This window comes from Triturus cristatus, chromosome 1_2 (assembly GCF_964204655.1).
Source record: "Triturus cristatus chromosome 1_2, aTriCri1.1, whole genome shotgun sequence".
In the NCBI taxonomy this organism is placed as follows: domain Eukaryota; kingdom Metazoa; phylum Chordata; class Amphibia; order Caudata; family Salamandridae; genus Triturus; species Triturus cristatus.
In genome coordinates this window covers 965,993,346-966,018,181 of record NC_140580.1, presented here as the reverse complement: position 1 = coordinate 966,018,181, position 24,836 = coordinate 965,993,346, and the positions used below count along the sequence as shown (strand labels likewise).

The 24,836-nt window shown below is 44.1% G+C and overlaps 1 long non-coding RNA gene across 1 annotated transcript in view; it reads right to left on the bottom strand.

The window, feature by feature from the left end:
- The window catches only part of LOC146868464 (uncharacterized), an 89,952-nt gene that overhangs the window by 5,305 nt on the left and 59,811 nt on the right, over window positions 1–24,836 (bottom strand). Inside the window, exon 2 of the long non-coding RNA XR_014966236.1 lies at window positions 13,047–13,203. This is a non-coding gene — a long non-coding RNA (uncharacterized LOC146868464). The remainder of the gene's footprint in view (window positions 1–13,046; window positions 13,204–24,836) is intronic.

Genomic DNA, 24,836 nt, shown 5'->3' with positions numbered 1-24,836 from the left:
TCCTGGAAACGGGCGTCTACTCTTGGGCGGGTAACCGCCCCTTGTGCGTCTACTATCTCGGTTACTTCGGGGTGATAAATAGGCTGCACCTCACGCATTGGGAACTGCTGTACCCCTGCAGGGCTAGCTGCGTGTAGGCGCATTCTGTAACTGACCAGAGTGTTCACATTCCCGTACACCGCTTCTGGACTTAGCTGAGATCTATGGGCCTGAGTGTGGATATCATATAGTATGGCCGGAGCTCTTTCCCCTTTATAGGCTTGTTCCCACAATGAAATGAGGCGTTGGGCCATATGGGCCAGCGCGTGCTGCTGCATTACTGGTTCATAATCTCGCATGGTGTTCCATATGTCAGTCAGGGTATAAATAGGTTGCCGCATCCACTGGGATGCCTGGACTGCAATGACCTTCTTCTCCTCGGTTCCTAAAGCTGATCGAGTGAACAACTTCCTGCCATCTAATGAACCGGTCGGAGGTACTGGAGTTGAAACAGCTGTGAAAGGAGTTGCACTCGCGGAAGAGGAGGTCAGGGCGGAAAGGGAATACATGGCCCCCGGTGACAGCTGTGGAGCTTCAGCTGTCGAGGCAGACCGCAAATTGGGCAATAAGGCCATAATTTCCGAGACAGAGGAGGACAGCCGAGAATGAGCAATGACAGGCACAAGGGAGGGGGGCTGAGGCGTCGACGCAACTGAAGTTGCTGTAGAGGCAACTGGCGCCGGCATGGAGTCAACGGTCTTCGCTCCAGCCGATACAATAGCAGCTGTTACCTCCGGGTACAACCGTTGCGGAACATACGGGGGCGGTGGTCGCATGTCCAGCAGGTCTTCTATTTCATCCTCTGCATTGGGTCGGGCCACATTACTTTTATCAACTTTTAATCTAAACTCCCGATTCATACAATCGATTCCTTTCTCTACCCGTGCTCTGTCATAGGCTACAGCTTTCTGAGTTACGGTCTGTCCCGCCTTGGCTCTCGCCAGCTTCTACCCCTTCATCCGTCTCTGCTTGGCCTCTTTCTGCCAGGCGTTTGAGGCATCAAACATAGATTGCCTACTGCGCCTGGAGAATAGTTGCTCCTGTAGAAAGGCAACTTTCTTTTCGTCAAAGGAACCAGTCTTCGGCCACTGCAACTCTTCATTACCTTTAGCATACTTATGCCACAGGGTGTTGAACAATATGGGGGCAATTCCGTGCTTCACATACATGAAATGGCTAGGGCTGCCCTCCGGTGGGGCAGGCTGACTATCGGCCAACCGAGAGTCGCTAGTCCGACAACAACAACCAAAACAATTCAATTTGCTGAAACACAACATGTTGGTTAGTAGACAGACACAAATAACATATAACAGACTCTATGCCACAGATAACATGTATGTCTACATTACTCTCTGCAGTTCAACCTATCCAAATTTGATGCATCCAAACAAACGAACGGAGCCCGTCGACTCCCGTTCGTGGAGAATTATTCAAAAAGGATCAACAAAATCACAACAGGCCGTCGTTCAATAGACTGGCAGGAGACGATCAGACAGGGGTAACCACGGACTGGACTACGGACCATCCCATGACCTCCCTGGTTCACCACTGAGACTGTTCTGATGTAGACCAAGCCGTACCTCAGATATGTCTCATGGCTACCCAGTTATAGCCGCAGGTTTTTCCGAGTGCAATCCGGCCGTGCATTACTCACAAGTAACAACTAGGCATCTGATCTGTATCTCAAAACATCACAAAGGATCCGCGGAGTCTCTACAGTCAGTCCCTACCGGACAACCCTGCAAGACCTCCGTAATTCTCCTAGGGTACTCACGACCCCTCAAATCAAATACAGTTAACTGTTCCAGATGCACCGCTCAACAGCGCGTGCTTCAAACAAATGCACCGCTCAACAGCGCATGTTTCAAACAAACAAATTACTCACCGGGTACACCCAGGTACGAATGTTCGTTCTCCGCTGCCAACTTCTTACGACCAATACGGTCAGCTCCTGGGTCAAGCCGGTAGGACCCCGGTGAAGGGTCACTAGCAGCAGAGGGTACCCCGAGCGGGAGCGCGGAGCGGACGTAGACTCCCCTCCGCCCACCCAGCCAAGATGCCCCCGATCCTCTCACCTGTTTACGGGGAGGGAGAAGACCCTATCACTGGGTCCCTTCGTGGTCGCCAACTGAAGTAATCTAATAGTAATCCCAAGGGCCACACTTACCAGTGGCCCGCAATATCAAGTCAATAATAAGCAGTTGGCAACATAGAAGGTTCAAGCGTTTATTGGCCAAAACAGAACTCTACATAGAGGAGCCTCATCGAACCTCACCCATCAGGTGCGCCGAAGAAGACTGCTGGCTCCTTGACAAGATCACACTTATATACATAACAGGTTCAGCATACAAAGCATTGTAAGTGGAAAAACACCAGTTAGCCCTAGAGCTCCTAAATGAGCTCATACCATCTGCCCGTATAAGGTTACTATCTCGTTCAGAGAAGGTCGGCCGGGTGACTCCCTTTCGTCTCGGGCACAGAGGAATTTCGCTTAGTACTCCCTACTGCAGATGTTACCTTGGGCCTCGGCCGTAAATACAATTCACCCTGTCTCTAGGCTGGTACGAGCTAAATCATACAGACGGTGGGTAGAGAGAGACACGTGATCTGAAGCACGACCGTTCATGATCCAAGATGGCCACAGTATGGCTTTTCGGCCCTTTCTATCATGCAAGACACAGAGACCAGAAGAGTTACTTTATAAAGCAGTTCTCGATGCATATGGAATAGAGGTACAGTCTAAGATACATTATGCTAACTACACATATTTGAGTCGAATCCCACAGTATGACCTGTATTTTTTGATGTCATGCATCAGGATCAGAGTTATGCTCTTAATAACATCTGTTGCTATGCCTCTGCGTGAATTTGGAGAGAAAAAGGACTGAGAGATAGGTTGCAGTGATTTTATCTGCTGTGTTTTTTTTCTGGCTGGTAAAATCAGGTTTGTAGTTCTTGCATCCAGTAAATCTTTAAGCTGGAGCACTGGACCTCCAGTATTCAGTGGTCGAGAATTCCACACTGGAAATCCACTACCCACAATTCTCAATTGTGGCCCATGGGCATCTTGCAAGTGGGCTGATTAGGAAGAGACACTGGGACATCATGAGGCACAAGAAGCAAAGAAAAAACAAACAAAAATCTACTCCATCGGTAAATGGCTTTTGGATGACCTCAGAGTTTGAAGTCGGTGGGATCTATTGGGAACTACATTTATAATCTTTAAAAAAAAATATATAATATCAGTTGCCATATCTTTTTTTCTTTAGAAACTATTCCATGATGGATAATGCTGACCTTCAGGTGCCTCTGAGGAAAGGGAGGAAGGTGGTCTCCTGTTCTGTAAAGCCATGGTAGAGGCAGACAGCATAAAACAGAAACAAGCCTTCTCTCCAGTGTGCCTGCCACCTAAAAACAGGTATTTTGCTATTCGAGCACACCCTTTCCCAGAGCAAAAGGACACTTTTGGAAGTTTTTGCAGTCTGGTGCAATCCTGTGGCTATTTGCAGTGGCACCTTAAAGCAGATACATACAGTAATCCACGGCCAAGATATGTGTATTAATACACACTTGAGACAGTTGTAAATAATGCATCTATGCACACCTGGGTAGACCACAAGTTCTATAAGCCATACTAGAGGGAGGCACATGTATAAGTACTGGTACCATAAGAAACACTACTATCAGGGTTTACATTTTCAGCATTTTCAAACGCATTTGGAATGCGACCCTCAGAGGAAAGTTCCAAGGTACTCCTCCCAGATTGGTGAGAGGCGAGGATAAGGAGTGTGTGGTGGGGCCGGAGGATGCAAGATGTTGAGTTAGTAAGCATCAGGCCCCTTTGATATGATCCACCTTCTTTCATTTGGTCCATCCATCGCATTGTGTGGGCTCATGAGGTGTGGATGCGACTCATAGGCCGGGTTGTGCTGTCTGTAAACTGGGAGCGCGTGACAGGGCTCGGTCTCTTTATGCCTGACCTTCCTCGCCATGCCACTGCCATGAGCCCTAGTGTTCATAATAAATAATGATAGTAAGACTTGTAGAGTGCATGGCTACTCCGACAAAGTGTCCCAGTGCTAAAGTCCAGCTCCATGAGGCCGAATGACATCTGAATTATTGTAGAATCAGCCTGATCTGAATAGCCAGGTTTTATATTTTGTATTCGGGTGGAGCTTGACATACAGAGAGAGGCAGAGACTTCCAGAATTTTTGCGCTAGGTAGCTAAAAGAGCTGCCCCGATGTGCACTCTATTCACTTCAGGGGCTGAGCCGATGGGTTTTCTTTATTGTGGTTATTGGTCATGCACACCAGCTTGGCACTGGGGGCCTGCTGCTCCGGCTGAGGTGTTTTCTTTGTCCTTCGTGATTCTGTGGCTTTGTGCTTCTGTGGTGGTTGAGTGCACCCTCCACCATGGTCCTGGCAGCCTTCCGCTCCTCGTGCAATTGCAGCCTCTCAATTGGCGTTACAGTGTGGTCTGTATGGCCCTCTACTACGTTGCGATTGAAGTGAGCACACTGTAGCCAGGAACCTGGTGGTAGTTGGGTTGAAGCCTACCCGACTGAGCAGCTGTCTGGTTTGCTAATGACATCTTGGGGGCATTCGTAAAGCTTCCCTGGTAATGCATTCGGCCCGTTGCTTACCATTGGCTGTCTGGTTTGCAACTCACATTTGCTTGCTTTCTGCTTTCTGGTTTTATTTGTTTTAGGCTGTCCAATTTGAGTTTGTCCCATGGCCCATTCCCTGTTTAACGTATCCTTCAGCCAGTGCTGCCACGCCGGCTACTGGGGGTGTGCTGGAGGAGGCCTGTACAGTGCCCTTTTTTTTGTAGCACATACAATTTTAATGTCTTTTTGATAATCCTGAAGTGTGGCGGAAACAAATATTTTAATATAATAAAACCAAATCAATACAATAGGTGAGGACTCTACCCTGCACCTATCCACACCAATGCACTCTACTCTGCACCACTCCACTCCACACTACTCCACTCCAACCCACACCACTCCACACTGCGTCACTGCACTCTACTCTGCACCAGTACACTCTATGCCACTTCACACTGTGCCTCTCTACTCTACTCCGCACCACTGTACACCAATGCACAAGTCTCTACTCCACTCTACTCTACAATGCACCACTGCACTCTTCACTACTGCACTCTACACCACTTTAGTTTAGGCCACTTCACTCTACTCTGCACCACTCCATTCTATGCCACTCTACTCTGCCACACAGCACTCCATGCCACTGCACTCTACACCAATGCACTCTATGCCAATCCACTTTACAACACTCTATGACATTCTACCCTGCACCACTCCACTCTACCATGTGCCACTGCACTCTATGCCACTTCACTCTACTCTGAAACAATTTACTCTACACCACTGCACACTGTGTTCCTCCAGTTTACTCTATGCCACTCTACTCTATGTCGCTTCAGTCTACGCTGTACCACTCCACTCTGTACTAATCTACATAACTCTGCACCATTCTATTGAACACCACTTCAAGCTACTCTACCACTGTACTCTACAGCACTGCACTCTACGCCAATTTACTCTGCACCACTGTACTCTATGCCACAACATGCCAGAATGGAAAATACTCATGCCTCTGAAGACCCTCTTATCTATGTGCATTGACCATGTGTACATTGAGGAGGGATTTCCCCCTGATGGGGTAGATCTTTCTCCTAGGCAGTAGGTGAACCATGCTAGCCTATGGTTGGGTGAGCTCATGCTGGTGGGGACACTTCTGGTCACCTTGGCATCTTGCAAGAAATAAGGTACATAGAATGTCAGTTTCACCTGGACCTCGAGGACTCTTTGGAGCATTTTAAACCTTTTACTAGGGGTTGGGTTGGTTGCTCCTGCACCCCTACCGGTCTTCCATTCCTGTTAGCTGATCACATTTTGGGGGTTTTGGAGCGGTGGAGTATGCACTCAGCACCAGGGAACCAAGTTATGACCCAAGTCCCCAGCCCATCTCTCCAAGGGTGCTGGGGGCAACCCAAGGAGGTTTCTCTGGTTGTATTACTTTCTAGCATATGGAATATGACCTAATTATGTGGACCTTTTTTGCATCCTGGGTTGGGAGTTTCTCACAGGTTTTCACACATGAGGCCATTTTGAAAGTGGGGCTTCTTTAGAGTGCTAGGAGTACCTGTCGAGGAGTCAAACCACAAGTTCACAAAAATGTTTTCAAGCTCATGGAGGGAGTGATTTTTTATTTAGGTAATTTGATGTCTAGTTTACTAGGTTTTTGGGTCCAAAAGATTCTGTACAAATGTATAAATGATTGTCCCTATGTTTTGTGTTTTGACTTTTACACTTTTGATAATAAATATGACTTGAGACGTTTTTCTCTCACCAAAAGAACAAGAGGGTCTCGTAATGTTATTCACTGTTTTCGTGGGGGAGGAGGAGGATGTGGCATAAGTGTCAGAGGCTATCAACATGTCACTTCCATGTTGAATTAAGCAAAATTAGCAAACCAGACCTTGTTGAATGGTACTTCTAAAAATGCCATAACAATGTAAAGAGACGTAGACTAGGTTGTAGAGCAGATGAGCAGGAAGATTTATTGGGAGAAGAAGGGTGCCGTGCTAACCGCCACCAGCACACAGCCCATAACCGCCACTTTACACATTCACAGAATCCTGACTTAGTATTCCATATGACATCACAGAATGTTGACAGTGTTAGAGTCACATCACCACACAATGCCTATCATCAGTTAAGCAGGAGGATGTGAATTAAAACAACAACAAAAAATCTGGATTTATGCGCACGTGACGGCTGAGCGATTTTCGGTCGTGGCTTAGAAACACTCTTTAGCAGCTTGACTCACTGAGTCATTTTAGTAATCCTTCCCTGGGGATCCTTTGCAGAAGTCTTCAGAATGCAGGTATGCTGAAAGCAAAAGAATCGAAGAAGAACATCCCTCAAGATTTATGTAACCAAAGATCTAGGATTACTTCTCTGGAATTACCACTCTGCTTCTGTTAAGGTTCACTTGTTGGTTTGGGGGACAGGGGGCTTAGAATTCCGCCCTCAATCATTTGACTGATCTTCACTCAGAACTTTGCTGACCCTTTAAAGTGCTTGGGAGGCTTTTGACAAGCCGGGATCTTTAACAATTTTGTGGGGTTTGACTAAAGTGAATCAGGTCAGTTGAGTAAACAGGTCTCATTCATACGTGCCTGCTACACCTTTGGTAATTCCACTGATGTGGTAAACACGTGTACACATAGTATTGCCACAGAAGTAGCACTTCCTTTGCTTAAAATTGGGGGATAAACTGGCAGAAATTGCTTTTGCGCAAAGCTTGCGGCATTTTGTGCAAGTATACTAAGCAAAATGTTGTTGTTGAAAGGCATGTTTTTGTAACATCCTATGACGCTATATTACTACGTTAAGCACTTTAAAAATGTGGTAATACTGCATCATCCTCGAGTCGTCAAATTTAATCAATGTGCAGGAATCAGATTACCATAAGTTTATCAACTGCTTTACAACAAGGCTCAGCTGAAAATCTGCCCATCACATGATAGAACACAGAGGAATACACAATAAACTGAATTGTTTCTTCTAACTTAAGAGATGTTGCGTATTGCCTCAGCTTTGTGTTGCTCCATTTTTTCAACCTTTGAATGATGAAAGGGTGAGTCGACCCGTTCAGAATTTGAAGCTGTAACATATAAGTTACTCAAAGATCTCTGCTGAAAGTGGTCAATCCACGGATCTTCTTATTACATGGTGTAAGCATTCTGCGACAGCTCTTAAGAGGTCATGAGAAAGCAGCAGACTGGTTGGGGAGCTCTCCTTAGGTGACTTCAGGGCAGGAACCCAGGACAGACAAGCCAAACGGACTTCGTACAATGTCCGAGGACTGGAGTGGAAGGAAACCTGTTTACATGGTCCATAGCTTGAATTCATTAAGGATCGCATGAATTGAAGTTGACGCGACGTGCCACTTTATCAGATCCTTTAGGAAAAGTGCAGTGTGCCTCACATGTCTATAGCGTTCTATCCCTGTGAATTATTTTTGCATCACATTAGGAGACTTAATATTTCCTTATGAAACTAAGGGGCATTTTTAGATTTTAGTGGACAGAATCCTCATTCACAAATGGAGCAATATCCTGTTGACCCTATTACAAGGTCCTTATAGCCTATGGTTCTTGCAATATGGTGGATAGGGTAAGCCGCCATATTTGTATCAGGGTATCCCATCCGCCAAGCTCTAAATAAGCCCCTTAGACTATATGACGGCAGTCCCTTCTACCACAGTAAACTCAAGCAAGATGGCATTTTCTGTTCCGCACACAGGCAATGCAACTCGAACATACAGAAGCGCCTTGACCAACGTCAAACACTATAACATTCAATGTCCCTTCTACCAGCTGCCAAAATTTGGACCCCACGATCGGCAAGGATTTAAACATACAAGTCCATATCGCCGAATGAAAGAAACTGCTCGCTTCTGCTTTCTCAGGATGGTCAAACTAGCCAAGCCTCGTGGAGAGTTTGAAGAGATTATGGACCTAGATGGCAGTAACATTCTCCTTGCCAGAATGCTCAAAGTCCACACTGGTACCGCTCAATGATACTCTCCTTGCGGCAGCCCAACTAATCACAGAAGTGAAACTAGTGAGCACTCACACTGTCATTGTGACTCCCTCTCAATGTGACTGGCAGTTGCGCACTCGCTCCTGGGATGTTAGAGTAACCTTTGAAGCCATCTGCAAAGTATAATCTCATCCCCATGAGGTACACCCGGCCTGCTTACCTTGTGGGAAACAGATCATAGTGGAAGTAGTGCAGGATGAGGAACAAATCATGACTTCCACTGGAAGTGCAATAACTCCCAAACCAAAGCATCAAACCATGTGTTGTCTTCTCATGCTATATGCATCCATTTGAATGATGCCCAATAAAAGACCGTCTGTGATCTACATAGAATTTCCATAATCCCTACTGTTGATTTCTCCTGTTGTTATCTCACCATTATGCTGGTCTGATTTATTCTTTTTTTGTTATTTATACAGGGCTCCAACATGCTTCCATGTATACAGTTAGACACCTATTATATCTTAGAGGGTTTCTCACAGGCTGTACTTAACATATTTATAAGGGCTGCATTGTGAGCCCTTAGGTAGATATTCATAGGAAGCTTATTATATGGCAGCTAACTAGCCACCAGACCTGCCTTCCTGTCTGTTGAGGCCTGCCATCCTCCAACCGGCTCCCGGGACCAAACCTTAGGTAACTTTTCCCTGGGCTCTCAGGATAATCTCCCACACCACCCTCCCTATCCTCCCACAAGCTCTCAAGAGTGGCTTCCCACTGGCATTAGGGCTTCAAGAAGACGATTTTGCATCACCAAGAGCCTGCAGTGTCCATACAATCATCTACCAGCTTTCAGGACCACCCTCCTGCCAGTGCTTAATTTGTTAAAAATTAAGTTCCAAGGCCCTCATCAGGAGGCCGCTGCCGCCTATGGTGGTGTACCACCAATGGGTGATGTACCCATTGCACCTGCTAGCCCTACCAATGACAGTAGCAAACAAGCTACTAACCATCACACCCCTACAAGTGTGGCAGTTCAGACTATTCCAGGCCCCCAAAGCTATAAGATTAGCATGGACGGCAGGTATAAGTCATTTTTAAAGTATATTGAATTAGCAAACAACTGTTGTTGTACTCACTCTAAATCAGGCAAACAGCCCAATATGTGGCAGACTGTCTTAAGTGTCGGTGCTGCCAATTAAGTGCGGGTGCCGAGCACCGGAAACCACCGGCTCAAATTAAACACTGCCTACTGCTTGCTCCTCAGTGTTACCTAACACTGCCCTTTCTTACACACCCACTCTTGAACCAACGAGATTCAGATCAAGACTTTTGCTGCCATCTGAGAATTTGTAACTCACATCACATCTCTCAACACATTAACAGCATTAAATAATGCTAACTACAATATGCAAATCAAAGCTATCCACAATTACATATCAAAAAGCAAAATAATGTCACTGAATAAATCCTGCAATAGAATGCACAGCATTTTAAGATACGGTTAAACCGAATGGAGGGTTCCTTTGCAACATTACCCCACAAAAACATCTTGCTTTTCTATATACAAATAGGGCAAAATGTGCTGGCGTGCAGATAAAGAATATACTATAAACTGCATTTCTCCTTTATATACTTATTGGAGCTGTGATCTTATTTCATTTTTCGTTTTTTAATGTAAACATTTTTCAGCAGTCATATCTGGCATGCAATAGTAAAATAAACATTTGAAACAGGTGGCTGCAATCTTGCTTCCAATTTTACACATTTAGAACAGCGCAACAATCGCAAAATAATGAAATTTCTTTTTGAAAATAATAATATTTATACATAAAATTACAATGAAATCACAAGAAACATTATCAGGCTAAATCAATTTAAAAAAACAAGATAGCATAAACCCAAGGCGATACAGTCTCTTTATCAATTCACGTAACAAAAGTTAATAAGGAAAGGCTGAAATAATAGCAAGATATATTTAGTCATGATTGTCCAAAACCTTCCATGAACATGAGAGAATTTAATTTCCTGTGAATATTACCAGGGAGGGAAAATAACTCGGGAGACGAATTGTTCCCTCTCTCATCAGGAATGGCAGGCTATAGCCCAAATAGGAAGCAAGGCCCTGAGAGCGGCCAATTTTAAAAGGATGGCCTTCTTGTCTCGATGGCTGGCCTATTATACTCCGAAAAAGCTAAACAAATGTCATCCAGAAGTAGATAATAAATGCTCTCCCAAGGCGAGGGAGACTGGCTTCACATATTTTTTACATGCATGAAGCTTGAGACCTTTTGGAAAGACATTTTTTTAGCAATGAGCCAGTCAATTAAAAAAAAGATCAACCCCGAGACAGAAGTGGCTCTCTTTGGACTCACTAAAGCTAGGTCAGATTTGATAAGAGCTAAAGAGACGTTTATATCAATCTGCTCTACAGTAGCACGAACACTAATCCTTCAAAATTGGAGGTCGGAAGAGAGTCCATCTTACCACAAATGGGTAAATAAAATGGCAAGAATAAGGAGATTTGAGGAAGCATATGCTAAACGGGTTGGTGCAACAAAAAGGTTTGCAGTGGTTTGGAAGTTCTTTGACAACTTGGCTGTATTTCCGGAATTTTAGCACTTTAGCACGTTTGCACTTTAGAAGTAACAATGCCAAGATTTTGTAAATGAAAAAAAGCTACTGATGAACCAACTGATTTACTTGTATTCTTGATGATTACCTGGCACTAGTCACTTTAGGGTAGTTTTAGATGGGAAGGGTGTAATTAATTGCTTTCTTGATGTTTATGAACATAGGGTGTTCCGGACTCTCGTTTTTCTCTTTTTTTTTTTTGTATATCCCGATGTATCCTGGTCTGAAGGGTTCCAGTTTTTAACTGTATATATGATATAGGTGTTGGACGTAGGTTTAAATGTATATATGATATATGTGCATTAAATTTGGAAATATGAGTGCTGTTGCTCCCTGACAACCAATGTTATGTTATTTTTTTGGTTCTCTGCTCTGCTCAATAAAAAAAAATATTTAAAAAAAAGAATATTATCAGGGAGGATGTGAATATTAAAGAAGGGAGGGGGTACTCCAATCTAGGAGTATATGCAGAAATAACTTTTGGTATATCGAACGGCAGCACATTTTTACATTGGATTTCAGAGTGCTGTCGGTTAAAACAGGCTTGAAAGCGGTCTGGAGTGGTTCATTAGAAATCAGATCCTTGTAGTAAATGATGCAACTTGAATTTAATATGCGCCTCAAGTGGCAGCCAGTGTAAACCTGTCCCAGTTGATGTGATATGAGCATCCTTTCAAGCACTCACTTTAAGGTGGGCTGCAGGAGGGAGTATCCACCCTGACACGTTGACCAACAAGACATTGCAGCTGTCCGAATGTGCCAGCACCTGGATATCACAGTGGGTGGGTGCAAGAAAAGAAGTTGCTTGATGATGGAGAGATGGTCAGTAATTGTCTGGTTAGGGTTCAACAAGAAATCTATACGAATTCCGTCTTAATCTGTGGTTTGTATAATGCATCCTCGACCTAGGTTCTATGTTCCCTGGTGCTCAGCCAGCGTCTGAGGTCATTGGAATGTTTTTGGGTGTTTGTCCTTCTAAGAGCGTCAGTTGGTGAGAGTGGACTGAGATGCAAGGGTGATGGTCCTGGTGGGGTATTTTACCATCTCCTTATAACCTGTACAACTTTTTCAATAAACATATAACTTATATTATACAAGACCTGGCTCACGATTCCGGTATATTAAGAAGACATCTTTTTGATTGTAACACTGGGAACAGTTGGAGAACGAACCTATTGTGTGGAAGGAGATTGAAGAGCCAGTGAACTTAAAGACAAAAACAAAGAATAGTGATCGAAGATTTAGGAAGTAAAGAGAGACGCCCTGGAACCCCACCAGTGTCTGTTACACCAGACGGCACGCAGTCAATGGCGGTTGGATGGCGTGTTACCTGTTTTGCTTCAAGGCACGCTGTGTAATCGTGTCTGTTGACTCTGTAACCTACGAAGTGTGCAGTTGGATTTGAACAAGTGCCTTCCCGGTGTGCAGCTGGATTGTACTGCATTCGTTCATGTTTGTGGGACGTACTGGTGGAGAGTATACTGGCAGCAGGTGAAGATCGTACCGCCGATGTGTATACTGGTGGTGGATGAGTTAAGACACTCGAAGGGCTAGTTTTAGTACATGTGTGCCACCTCTGCATTTTAAAGGCCTGAATTTACCCTCCGCGGTGAGGGTGCGCAAGCGTTTGGATGTCACTGAAGTTGTGCGCTAATGTTTAAAGCAGCCCATGGGCGCTGTAAGACCATATTGTGAGACACAGAAGGTCGGCTGTCAGCGAGCGTATTTGGATGGATTGCGAGGGGGCGCCACAGTTTCGACTGTCTCCTTGCGTCTGCACACCAATTTTGGCTTACCTCATTCTGCCAGGTGTGAAGCACGAATGTTCAAGGTCGGTTGTTGCCTTTTTCAAATCTGCCGTCACACCGGTGCGCGCTATTAGATGCTCGAGTAGCCTAGTGACATCTTCTTGCCATGCTCTTTGGAACTATGGCAGGAGAGGAGACTGGAACACTGTTAAAAACCAAAGGACGGCAGCAGGTAAGAATAATCGAAGTTTATTCACGTAGAAGGAGCACCCACGACTGGAGCCGTCCAGCTGCAATGAACCCAACGCAAACGGTGGCGTTGCTAAGGGATTCCCAACAGCTGGCCAGCTACGCTAGTGAGGGAACTCTCCAAGCATAACAATATTAGAATTACATTCACGTGCAAGTACATGACTAGAACAATGTACACTCTGTAAAATCAATAGTACATACTACAACATCTTCCCTTCAAACAGCATGAAGATTGACTAAATATAAATGATAAACTAAATAATTTGTAAAAAGTTGCATGTAAGAAGCAATGCAGAAAAAGTAAAACAATTACATCCAATATCTATTCTTTTAACTTACACTGAATCTGTAAGTATATATGTATCTCTAATAACATAGAACACAAGTGCAAGTAAAGAACAAGATAAAATAATTCAGGCTAATACATAATCTCTTAACTTGCACGGCATTTGTTTCTGGCGTGCACCTTCTTTTTAAACATATCACACCTGTCTGGCATGTCTGTGACCTCCTGTTGAGCAACCGGTGTGTTAACCGGTGTGGTCACCTTTTGTTGTGTCGTAATGGATGAAAGATGTTATGGACCCCATACTTGAACTGGAACCCCACCTCTCCTTCCTGGTGCCAGTCAAACCAGTCACCATGTTCAGTATTACAGGTGGTATGTTTATTAATGATGTCAGCTTGAGGAGTGGAAATTTTGACCAAAGCTCTTTTATTCCACCAACCTTTGCTGTCAAGAAGAGCTGAACATTTGTTCACCTGTACGACGGTCACAGGTGATGAAAACTTGGAGCAACCTTTCCCCACCTTTTGCGGACTCTTAATAAGCACCCAATCACCTTTCTGTAAAGGGATGATCTACAGAGTGTTTACTGCATCGAATCGTGCTTTCATGTTACCCTGGTTTTGTGGCACCTGTTCTTTGAAAGAGATAGAAGCATCACCTTTTATGCCTCACTCACACAACCAACGGGTATTTAAATGAGTATGTGCCGTTATTCCTCTAAGAAGAATGAAAGGCGCAACACCTGTGGTTGAGTGTGGAGTTGTATTGTATGCGCAAACATTGCAATGTACAAATTCCAAAGGATCTTGCGTAGAAGAGATTTTAGTTTGTAAACCTTCTTTGATAATTCTGTTTCCTCTCTCAACTAAACCATTAGAGGAAAGTGAGTACAATGCAACCTTAAAATGACGAATATCATGCGACCTAAGAAAAGAACAAATGTATTGTGAAACAAAATGAGTACCATTATAGGTCTCCATGATTTTGGGAGAACCTGCAAGAATTTAATGGCATTTTTAGTGGTTGCTCAATTTCAAAAACAATAGTACAACTACTTGGTATAATCGTCTATGAGCAAAATTAAATATCTGTTGTCATACGTAAATTTTCATATGGACCAGAGAAGTCCAACCCTACCTTGTCCCATGGATTTTCCAGAAGTGGAACAGAATGGAGTGCTGTGGAAAGGGTCTTCCAATGCTTGTTTGATAAAATACATTCAGTACATTTGTCAATCGTAGGCTTAACCTGTGAATCAATGGACGGCCACCAATATTACTGCTTTAAGCATTGGCAGGTGTTTGTAACACCTATATGTCTCTGATGAGCAGTCTGAATTATCGTCCTGCATAGATTTTCTGGAGAAATAAACAGATCATGGCGAATGACCATGTCATGAACCCCCAACAACTCATCAGCGACATTTGCAAAAGATCTTAACTCCACAGATAAGGTTCTGCGCTCAGGCCGGCAACTTGTAATGAAAGTTTTGACTTTGGAAAGTGTAATATCATTAGCATATGCTGTGTTCCAATCATTCTCTGTAATGGGCGGACATTCAGACACAGCGTCTAAAACTTTGACCACACACTCAGTATCATCTGCCTCATTAGGCGCTTCATCCAAAGCCATTCTCAACAGGCAGTCTGCTCTGAAATGTTTCTCCCCAGGTATATGTTTGATGTTGAAGTGAAGCTCTGGAAGTTTAGAAAGTAAGCGAACAAGTCTAGCAGATGCCATGTTTGCACCACTGTTGGAGACCGTATGCATAAACGGTTTGTTGTCACTGTATAACTCAAATTCACGGCCCCATATGTATGATTTGAACTTGTGAATAGCCCAAACGCATGCAAGACCTTCTCTCTCAATGGTGCTGTATAATGTTTCAGCCGGTCAAAGCATTCTAGACGCAAAGGCAACAGTGTTCTCTTTACCTGCTACCCATTGTCCTAACACTGCTCTCAGACCAGTGAGACTGGCATCGACTGTCCCAAAAATGTTATGACCATCTTGAAATGAGTGTAATGCTGGGGATTCCTCAATAAGTTTTTAAAAATGTTTAAACACAGTCTGAAGCTGCGTGGACCATACAAACTTAGCACCTTTTTAAAAAAGTGCACTTAGTGGTTCTACAATCTGTGCATAACCTTGCACAAACCTGGCGTAGTATTCTACCAACCCAAGAAATGAACGAAGGGCTTCTCTATCATTGGGTGGCGTGGCATCTCTGATGGCTTTGATAAGGGAAAATTTAGGCTTAATACTATTAGATGAAAGTGTGTGACCTAAGTATTCAATCTCCCGTACAGCAAATTGTCATGTCTAACAGTCATTCAGCTTTACCGAGAGTCTTCAATACCATGATAAGAATTTTATCATACTCTGCTCAATTGCCAGCGTACACCAGAATGTCATCCTGGTAGGCCTGTATCTCAGGAATATTATCCAACAAGGTGTCAATCAACTTATGGAATACGCTGGCCGCAGAAGCCAAGCCAAATGGTAATCTAAGATATTTATAAGCTCCAAATGGAGTTACAAATGTGGTAAGTTCTTGTAATTTGGCAGAAAGGGGAATATGATGACATGCTGGCTTTAAATCTAATAAAGAAAAATATTTTGCTCCACCTAAATTGGCCAACAAGTCGTGAATCTTCGGCAAAGGGTGACAATCCACCATGATATTGTGATTAAGTGACCGCAAGTCGGCACACAATCTGACCTCACCTGTCCCTTTGTGAGCTAAAACTATGGGGGAAACCCATTCAGAGAAATTTGCATGGTGTAATTATGTTCTCATCAGATAAGTTCTTCATGACTTTTTTAATTCATCTCTAGCACTTAATGGCAGGGGGCGGACCTTGTGAGTGACTGGTTGAGCATTGGATGTGAGTCAAATTTCATGCTCAAAACCAATAACATTGGGAGAGAGGGACGGGTAAAAGGAAAAACGAGGAGGCCGAATTTGTGGATCAATTTTGATTGGGTTTTATTTAACGCAGCAAAAGTACAACAGTACGTCAGCCCAACAAGATGTATAGGTCGTCTTCTATCCCTCTGGTGTTGTGGTTGTGGTCTTCCTTCCACGTAGCTCGTGGTTCTTGGTTCAGTAGGGCACCCCAGGAGGCTCAAGAAGGAAGAAGAGAAGGGCGGTAAGTTGATCTGTTTTCACACTCTTATAGGATAGAACCCTCCACCATCTAGAGCGGGGCACACACGCAGCGCAGGGATAGAGACTGGCTTGTTTATGTCGCTGCTCGCAGTATTATGTGAAAAGGCTACCACGGGCATGTTTAAACGCTTTCTCTCAGCCCCTTAACTTCAGGGCACCGACTTTGTAAGTATAACAGGGAACACGAGTAATGGTAGGTAGTGCTCAAAGGGGGGGGCTTGTGCGTAGGATGTGGGGGTTTTCAGTGTAGGAACACACACAAGTGCAGCAACATCCACAGTGCCCCGTGATGCGGCGCACTCCCTGGTGCCCACCCTTTACTCCCTCCCCCCTCCCGCTTCACGTACTGCAACAGCCGCAACTCTCCTGAGTTGCGGCGGCTCGTAGGTATCCTCCAGGGGCGTCCATCACTCCTCCGACCAGTTTTCCGCTCCTTCTTCGTGGTCTTGGACGAAGTTGGTGCGACGTCCGCAATCACCTCTCCGTGGAGTTCTTCTTTCTGGGCACACTCCTTCCACATGTCACTTGTTTCCTCTCTCATGGTCTGCTCTCCTTGCTCTGCCGGCCTCCGATGAGACGCTGGGTCCTCCGCATTCTCCTTACAAGGCGTTGGCCCCGCCTCTCCTTCCTTCCATTGGTTCTGGTCTGCCGTCTGGGAAATCCCTCCCTGTACGCAAGAGGCAGTGGAAGATATTAACCCTTTCTCTCCCTGTCTTCGCGAAACAGTGGTCAATCGTCTGTGACCCGTAGGGCAAAAAGGAAGGAGGGGCAGGGAGGCTATGGAGAGGACCCCCCCACATCGCCAACTTTGTTCTCAAAAACTGAAGGGAATTGATCAAGAATGTGAGCAATGCCGGTACCAGAAATAGAAAGGTTAAACACAACTATGTCCTTAGCGTCATCATGACTGTAGTAATCAGCTGGAATATCACTGAGAACAATAGGCTGGTCTGCACCTGGTTTGAGATACAAGACAATTTTTGCTAAATCCTGCCAGCATATGCTGTTCCTTCCCTTGAGAGCAACATATACTTTTCTAAAAGTACGCCTGCCTAAACATTCTAGTCTGGAGTGAAAGTACCCCAACATATCAATTTGTGTTTCTCCAAAAGCTTTTGGATTAATATCAGACTGAATGAGAGTGATGCTGTCAACCCAATTTGCATGAAAGGGGGTATTTGACAATATGGTGATTGGTGACGCTGAGTCAGCCTTAACTTGCAGAAGAATTGCCCCAACAATTACTTCGCTTCAATAGTCAAAACCACATTGATCAGCTTTTCAGAACAGAAGTCTATGTCCTCATTGATCTCCACGTTGTTGACCGTAGTAAACCTTTTTCCACCTCTACATACGGCTTGAAAATGTACTATTTTTTGCAGGACGAACATATTTTGCCAGAAGCCGGACAATTGGGAGAATTTGCAATATGGTTTCTTGAGCCACATCTAAAGCATATGACTGGTTTCTTGGAAAACTGTTTTGAAGACTCGTTTACAAGGTTTGCTGCACACGTGGCACTGTCATCAATTATGTGAACACTTTGGTGTGTTTGGCTTTCTTGTAGTATTTTAGACAAAATTGTGGCACATTCTATCCCTTTTGCAATATCGACTGTTTCTATTAGGCTGGTATTTTTGCAGCTTAGCAACCTCTCTTGATTTTTTTTTAAATACATCAAAATATGAATTGGTCTCTAATGCACATGTCTGTGGTTGTACCAAACTCGCACGTGGCTGCTAAAATTCTCAACTCAGCAATGTAATCCTCCTCACTTTCATCAGAATTTTGTTTGCTCTTAAAGAAATTATGACGTTCTAGTACAATGCTGGGTTCTTCAGAATATTGTTTTCCTAAGCGTGCTAGGGCTTCTTTGCACACATCCCAGTCATCACCTGAACCACCTGGTGCTCGGAATTGGGGAAGGTTCTCAAACACCTGTTTGCAGCCACACCTAAACAACCATACAAGATGGCTAGTTTGCGGGCTGGAGAGTACTTCACTGCATCAATTGCAACCAGGTAGTTCTCTAAACCTTTTAACCACTGTCGCCATTTAAGTAGTGGTTTGCCAGGGGGTTGTTAAGATGGAGCAGGCTGCTGAAATTGTTGTGAAGAAGTCATAACTTGGATAAAATCAGGATTTGAATAAAGTTGAGTATGGTGGTGACTAGGAGCCACTTGAAGATCTTTCAGAGCATGCGCAGAGTGAGGTAACAGGCGGAAGAGACAGCGTTGATCTGGTTTTTCATGGTGAGCTTGTTGTCCAGGATGAAGCCGAGGTTCTGTTCGTGGTCAGTGGGGGTGTGTAGGGCCCCAGTTCCACAGGCCACCGAGAATTTTTCTATAGCGAGGTGTTGTTCCCAAAGATCAGAACTTCTGTTTTGTCAATGTTGAGTTTGAGGCAGTTGTTTTGCATCCAGTCGGCGACACTGGTCATGCACAAGCAGAGGTTTTACGTCGTGGTGGATGGGTCTTCGGATAGAGAGAGCATGATCTTGGTGTCGTCTATGTAGGAGACCATTTTCAGTCAATGGGCAATGTTGATGTTGGCTAGGGAGGTCAGGTAGGCATTGAACAGAGTAGAGCAAAAAAAATTGTAAAGCGCTCTACGGGCAGTATTTTTAAGCAGTGCGGTGTATCTAAAGTTCATACATGTAACTCAGAAGTTCTCAGAGTTAAAGCATGAACTTCAGACAGTAAAAGAAAACAAGCATTGGCATAGCCAATAGGGTTTGCCTTTGGGACCTTATAAGTGTTTAGCCATGCAGCAGTTGATGTTGTTGCACCAAGGATTTTGTGCTTAATAACTAAACACTTATAAGATCCCAAAGGCGAGACCTATTGGCTATGCCAATGCTTCTTTTGTTAAGTTATCCTTATGAGTTTTAACGGCCTCCTCTGATTATAGTAGTTCAAAATCAGTACCATTTCTTTGTGCCAGTAAGAATTTTTTTTAATTTGGAGTATTAAAACTGGAAAGGGTTTCTACTGAAAAGTAAATCTGTCAGCTGTGAAGTATCTTGCCTATTTTTTTTTAAAACAATTATACGTGACGATTATTTTTTTAATTCATTTTGTTATTGCAAACAAATGGCTTCTACTTTAGGATGGTGTGCGTGTTTTTTTTTTTAAATACAAGCATATGTAACCAATATAAAACATAAAGAAGCATTACACCAGCTGATCTAGGTCAGACCTGTTGGATTTGCCAATGTTAATTCAGAAAGGGGCAGTGTGCTCATCAGGGCTTTAGGCTACTGTGTAGGAGGTCCTTTCTTCTTCCTTAGTGGCCGTTAGCACTTTAAGATACGGAGGATTTCATTCTGTATTTATTACCAGAGCTGCCAAATCTATTTCCTTGCACATGTGCAATTCTCAGGTGTATGTGCCTGCCTGTGAAACTCCTAAGGCCCATTCCAATAAAGAGAAAAAGAATCGAGAAACAAGCGTTCGGCAAAGCCAGCAGCTCTGGCTTCTAACAGAGAAAGTTTTACACAAAATTTTATTTAGCTAGATATTTATTTTATTTTATTTTTTTAAATCTATTGAATTTTTAAATGCCCTAAGTTACATTATAAATTGGAGATCAAAAAATGAAGGGGAGGTTGTTAAAGTGTTAGTGTTATCGGGAAATAGAGAGCGAAGCGATACAGTAGTTTTAATCTTTTGCTGTATGTCAGAGCACATTAGTGAAAATGGAAAAATAAAACATTCAGCATGTATGAAGAAACAGGGCAAGGTGTAAAAACATGCTGATTCTCTGAATATGGTTTATGCAAACGAGTTGATGTAATGCACATTTGCATATGCAAAAGAATTTGTCTAAAACGAATTTGTTTAGGAAGTGCAATAATGGTTTATTTTCGAGATATATAGATTGTTTTATCGGTCATTTCAAAACGGAGCACGACAATACTTTTTGGCTTCATGTTGGGCAATTGTTCAGATCATGTATGCAGGGCCTCATGTAGGGGAGGGCTCCAGGCGTGGGTGGGTTAATTACTTAATCTGCGATCCCCTTCACACATACGAAAGCACCAAAATGATATAATACAGGGCAAGAGCCAGCAGGCAGCCTGTCCACCTGTGAAAGCATGGCCAGCTATGCACTGAAATGGAATGGAGGACCCCAAATGCACGGTCTGTGGTGCGGGGCCAGTCCGGGGTGCTCATATAGTCTCTGGGGAGCTCACCTTCGTCGAATATGTTCCCTTGGCCCTTCTCCACCGAGTTCATCCCAGGACCGAGGAGGGGGGGATCGAGAGAGGAGGAATGGGGTGGGGGCAGAGAAACATAGAAAATGGAACGTAAGAGAAAGAAAGTGAGGGGGAGCAAAGAAGAAAGAAAAAAGATGGAGAAAAAGGGTGAGAGAGAACGTGAGGGCGCAGAAGCGGGAAGAGGGAAATTCTGGTGATAGGAGGGTAGAGAGCGACGTTCAGAACCGAGAGCGAGGTAGGGGAGAAAGAGGGAGGGGGCAGGCACAGAAAGGAAACCATAAAGCAACAGCTATTCTGCCGCACAAGAGGGCCCAGTGGAAGAGCCAGTGTACCTCCCACTGGTGTGTTGCCAATTATTAGGCCTCGGCTTGCACAAACGTTGTTTTAGTTTCAGCACACATGAGGATTTTGTCTTCTCTAGATCGTATCTAGATCAGAGTTGTGGACAAGGTTTCAGATGGGGTGAGACTCGCACACCGTTTACCTTGTGGGAGAGAGCAGCGGCACCATCTGTTTTGAAAGCACGACCGCGATAATTGCAAACGGATGGTGCCGCTGCTCGTTGCCGCAAGGTAAACGCTGTACATGCATGAGGGCTCATTGGAAACAGTGCAGAACATGCACGAGTTTCCAAACAAGTCTGGAGTGATTCCAAGAGGTCACTCCAATGCAATGCTTGCGCGCTGCGTAGGCGAGACCTAAAAAAGAGAGAGGCATTCCCTGCTCCTCATTTGCTACTTGTGCTGTCTGCATTTCAGGCATTCATTCTGAGAAATTCCAAGTTGCATGTCTTACATTTAGCAAATTTGCCCCCACAAGTCTTCGTGATGCAGCCCCTTAACTTCACGTTTGCATGCAAATCTCTCCAGATTACATCTGCCTCACTATTTAGCCTGCAAACATATATTTGACAAATGAATTTACTGGTGTTTGGGCTGCAGACTCTAAACTCACCTTTTTGGTTAAGTTTGAGTGGCTCCTATTACAAGGGACCTGACAACTACAGTTATTTATTTTCTTTAGGACTGGAGGCCATAAACTGATCTCCCCATCACTCACATGTCAAGGTGGCACCCCTACTCGATATCTTGCTTGAGACCCTGGATTTTAGCAAAAGCCATAGAGTTCTGATGCAGCAGTCACAGCCAAGGGTGATTCCTGTTGCGTTCACCAATGTAAAAGGAGTCCCATTTCCGCTGGCAATTGGGAATACTTCCTGTTTATTTTAAATGAAAAGTTAATGTTCAGGTTCATTATTCATGTGATCAAAACAATAACCACAAACGTCAGAATAGGTACGATGGAAGAATGAGTGTGATCCCTTTCCATACAAGTGGTTATTAGGATTACCATTAGAAGATCGCAGAATATATCTTTGTGTGAAATCTGAATGACAGATGAATGCCCGAAGAGATACAACAGGGTCAGTTTCTCAAACCCCAGGACCCGTCTGCAAACAGCTACCTAAAGTTTCCCCCAGTGCAGACCACAGCCTTTTGTGGTTTTACCACCAGCTTCTTCAAAGCATTTTGGGAGCTGGTTAAGTCTACTTTACACAGCTGTCTTTCTAGGAAGAGGGGCCTCTTTCCCTGCTGATTGGCTGAATTTTCAAACTGTAACAATCCTCTTCAGCTGATTGGCAGTGGGCTCCTGCCCAGGTGCTAAGGGCTGTGCTTGTGATCTGGAGCCCAGCTCCAGCACTTCACAGATCTATATGAATCTGAAGAACGATGGTCCTATAATGGAACCTCATGAATGTGGAGGTGAGTGGCGTTTATTTCTTCAGTGCAAGCACCAAATCACTGTCCCTAAAGCTCTGATGGTAGAGATTTGCCTACATGGAAGCCGCTGGCAGCCCAAGGAGTGCAGAGATGCTTACCAAGACTCCTTTATGTATATTTCCTGAGACTGGGGAGGGTTGGCCATGATCACTTACAAGTCAAAAGGATGCTAGCTCTGCCTGCCAAAACACAGACTCTTCCTTTGTCTACATCCATTTGTTTCTCTTTTATGTGCCACCCCCGCGTGCCTATGCCACTCACCATTAGCCTGCACAGTGTTAGGCAGGTGTCTATCACCATCCTCAGTGGCATGGGTCCTTGAGACAAACTCAGGATCCCCAGGCCCTGGCTGGCTATTCATAGGTTCATCGCATGCATGGCCTGCTTGCTAGCTAGTTCCAGAGCTCAAATAAGGTATTGTGTGGTCTGTGTCTACACCCGTGACCAACAACTCCAACTCCCCCGTCTGCTCCTCATATGATCCTTTCTGTCCCACAATCTGCGCTCCATTGATGCAGAGTCATTGACGCAGTGTTGACAGCACGATCAAATCGCAAGAGCACTCACTCTTACAGTTCTCTGAATATCTCCGTTAATGTAAACACTGAGCTCCTTGATATGAACATGATATCGTCTTACTGGAGCTGCCAACAGGTTATCTTCAAAATATTGTGTTTCTGACGAGTATTTTTGGTAATAATAAAGAACTGGTAGTCTCTAACAGCCTAGTGAAAGTCACAATTTTAAATGAATATCACTAGTGAAATGCTCTCCCAAACAAAAGGGATTTCAGACACATCTGATAGATGCTCACGGTCCTTGTAGTTGCAAACATGAGTACAAACAGCACAATCATGTATAATATTGGGGTGATCGTGAACGGCATATTTTAAATTCAATTTAAATCCTCCTAGTCTCTCTGTTCACTGTTACCCATTTGTTTCCTCATATTTATAGTATATTGAGTTAGTGAGTGATGTATCCACATTAAAGAAATGGGGCGAAAGTGAGGAACAAAAAGAGAAAAGTTCTCAGCATACATTTGTTTGTTTGAGGTGATGTGATGGTTCTTGCAGAGGCCCCCCTCGGAAAGCGGACCTCTAAGGCTGGCGCCATAACAGCAGCCGCTGCCCCTGAAGAATCAGGTTTGGCCGCTACAAAGCGCCCTGAGAAGAGCAATCCAAGCTCCCCGCCCCCTCTATTTCGTGCCAAGGGTCGCGTCAAGAGTGCACCGGGTCACCAGCCAATGGGTTTTATTTTGCTCTGAACATGCCCCTCATGATTTAATACTGGTCCTCAGTATCATGCCGCTTCTACGGTCACAATTCAGAGCCTCTGGAAGAACAGCTTTGCATTAAGAAATAGGCCAGTTAAATAGCATACTACATTTCATATTTGTTATAAAGGTATCTCATTAGGAGGCACTTTTGGATTCAAAATATCAAACCAAAGAAAACAGTCAATGACAAAGCCCCCATCTCTTGTCTTTATAATGTGAGATACTGTTGGCTTTGCCAATGCTTATTTTAAGGCATTGTTAAATAAATCAAATAGAGAAAAAATGTTAATGAAAGCGAAAAATGAATTCAATATTTTCAGTCTTAGTAAACATTATAGTTTTTATTTTTTTCAAATTTGTTGCAGGAACTGAACAGATATTAAAAGGCCTATTGCACACTATACAGCTTGATAATACAGAGGACAAGATTACTGTACTTATATCAACCTAGAAGGTGTCAGAGGAAGTATCAGAATGTAAAGAAAAACACTTTACTCTCTTAAGGGCTGGAAACTACACTAATACTCTGGCCATTTGGTGCTCTGCTACAGCCTGGACAGCGGTTTTATGGTCCTCAGGGAGAAGAGAAATCTCATATCCAGCAACTCCAAGTAAACCCTCTGTTTCAAGTACAGGCTGAGTGAGTCTGAAGCCTTCCCCTTCCCAGGTCCATACATGCTGCTTTTGTGTGCCAAAGCTTGATCTTTTATGCAACCTGTAGAGAGACAAAGAACAGATTGAATAATGCCTGTTGCTCTGATTTTACTGATGAGCTGAGAGGGGTGAGGAGCAACACTGAGGGTTTGGGGGACGGGAATGTGAGGGGTGTTGCAGGACATAGGGGAG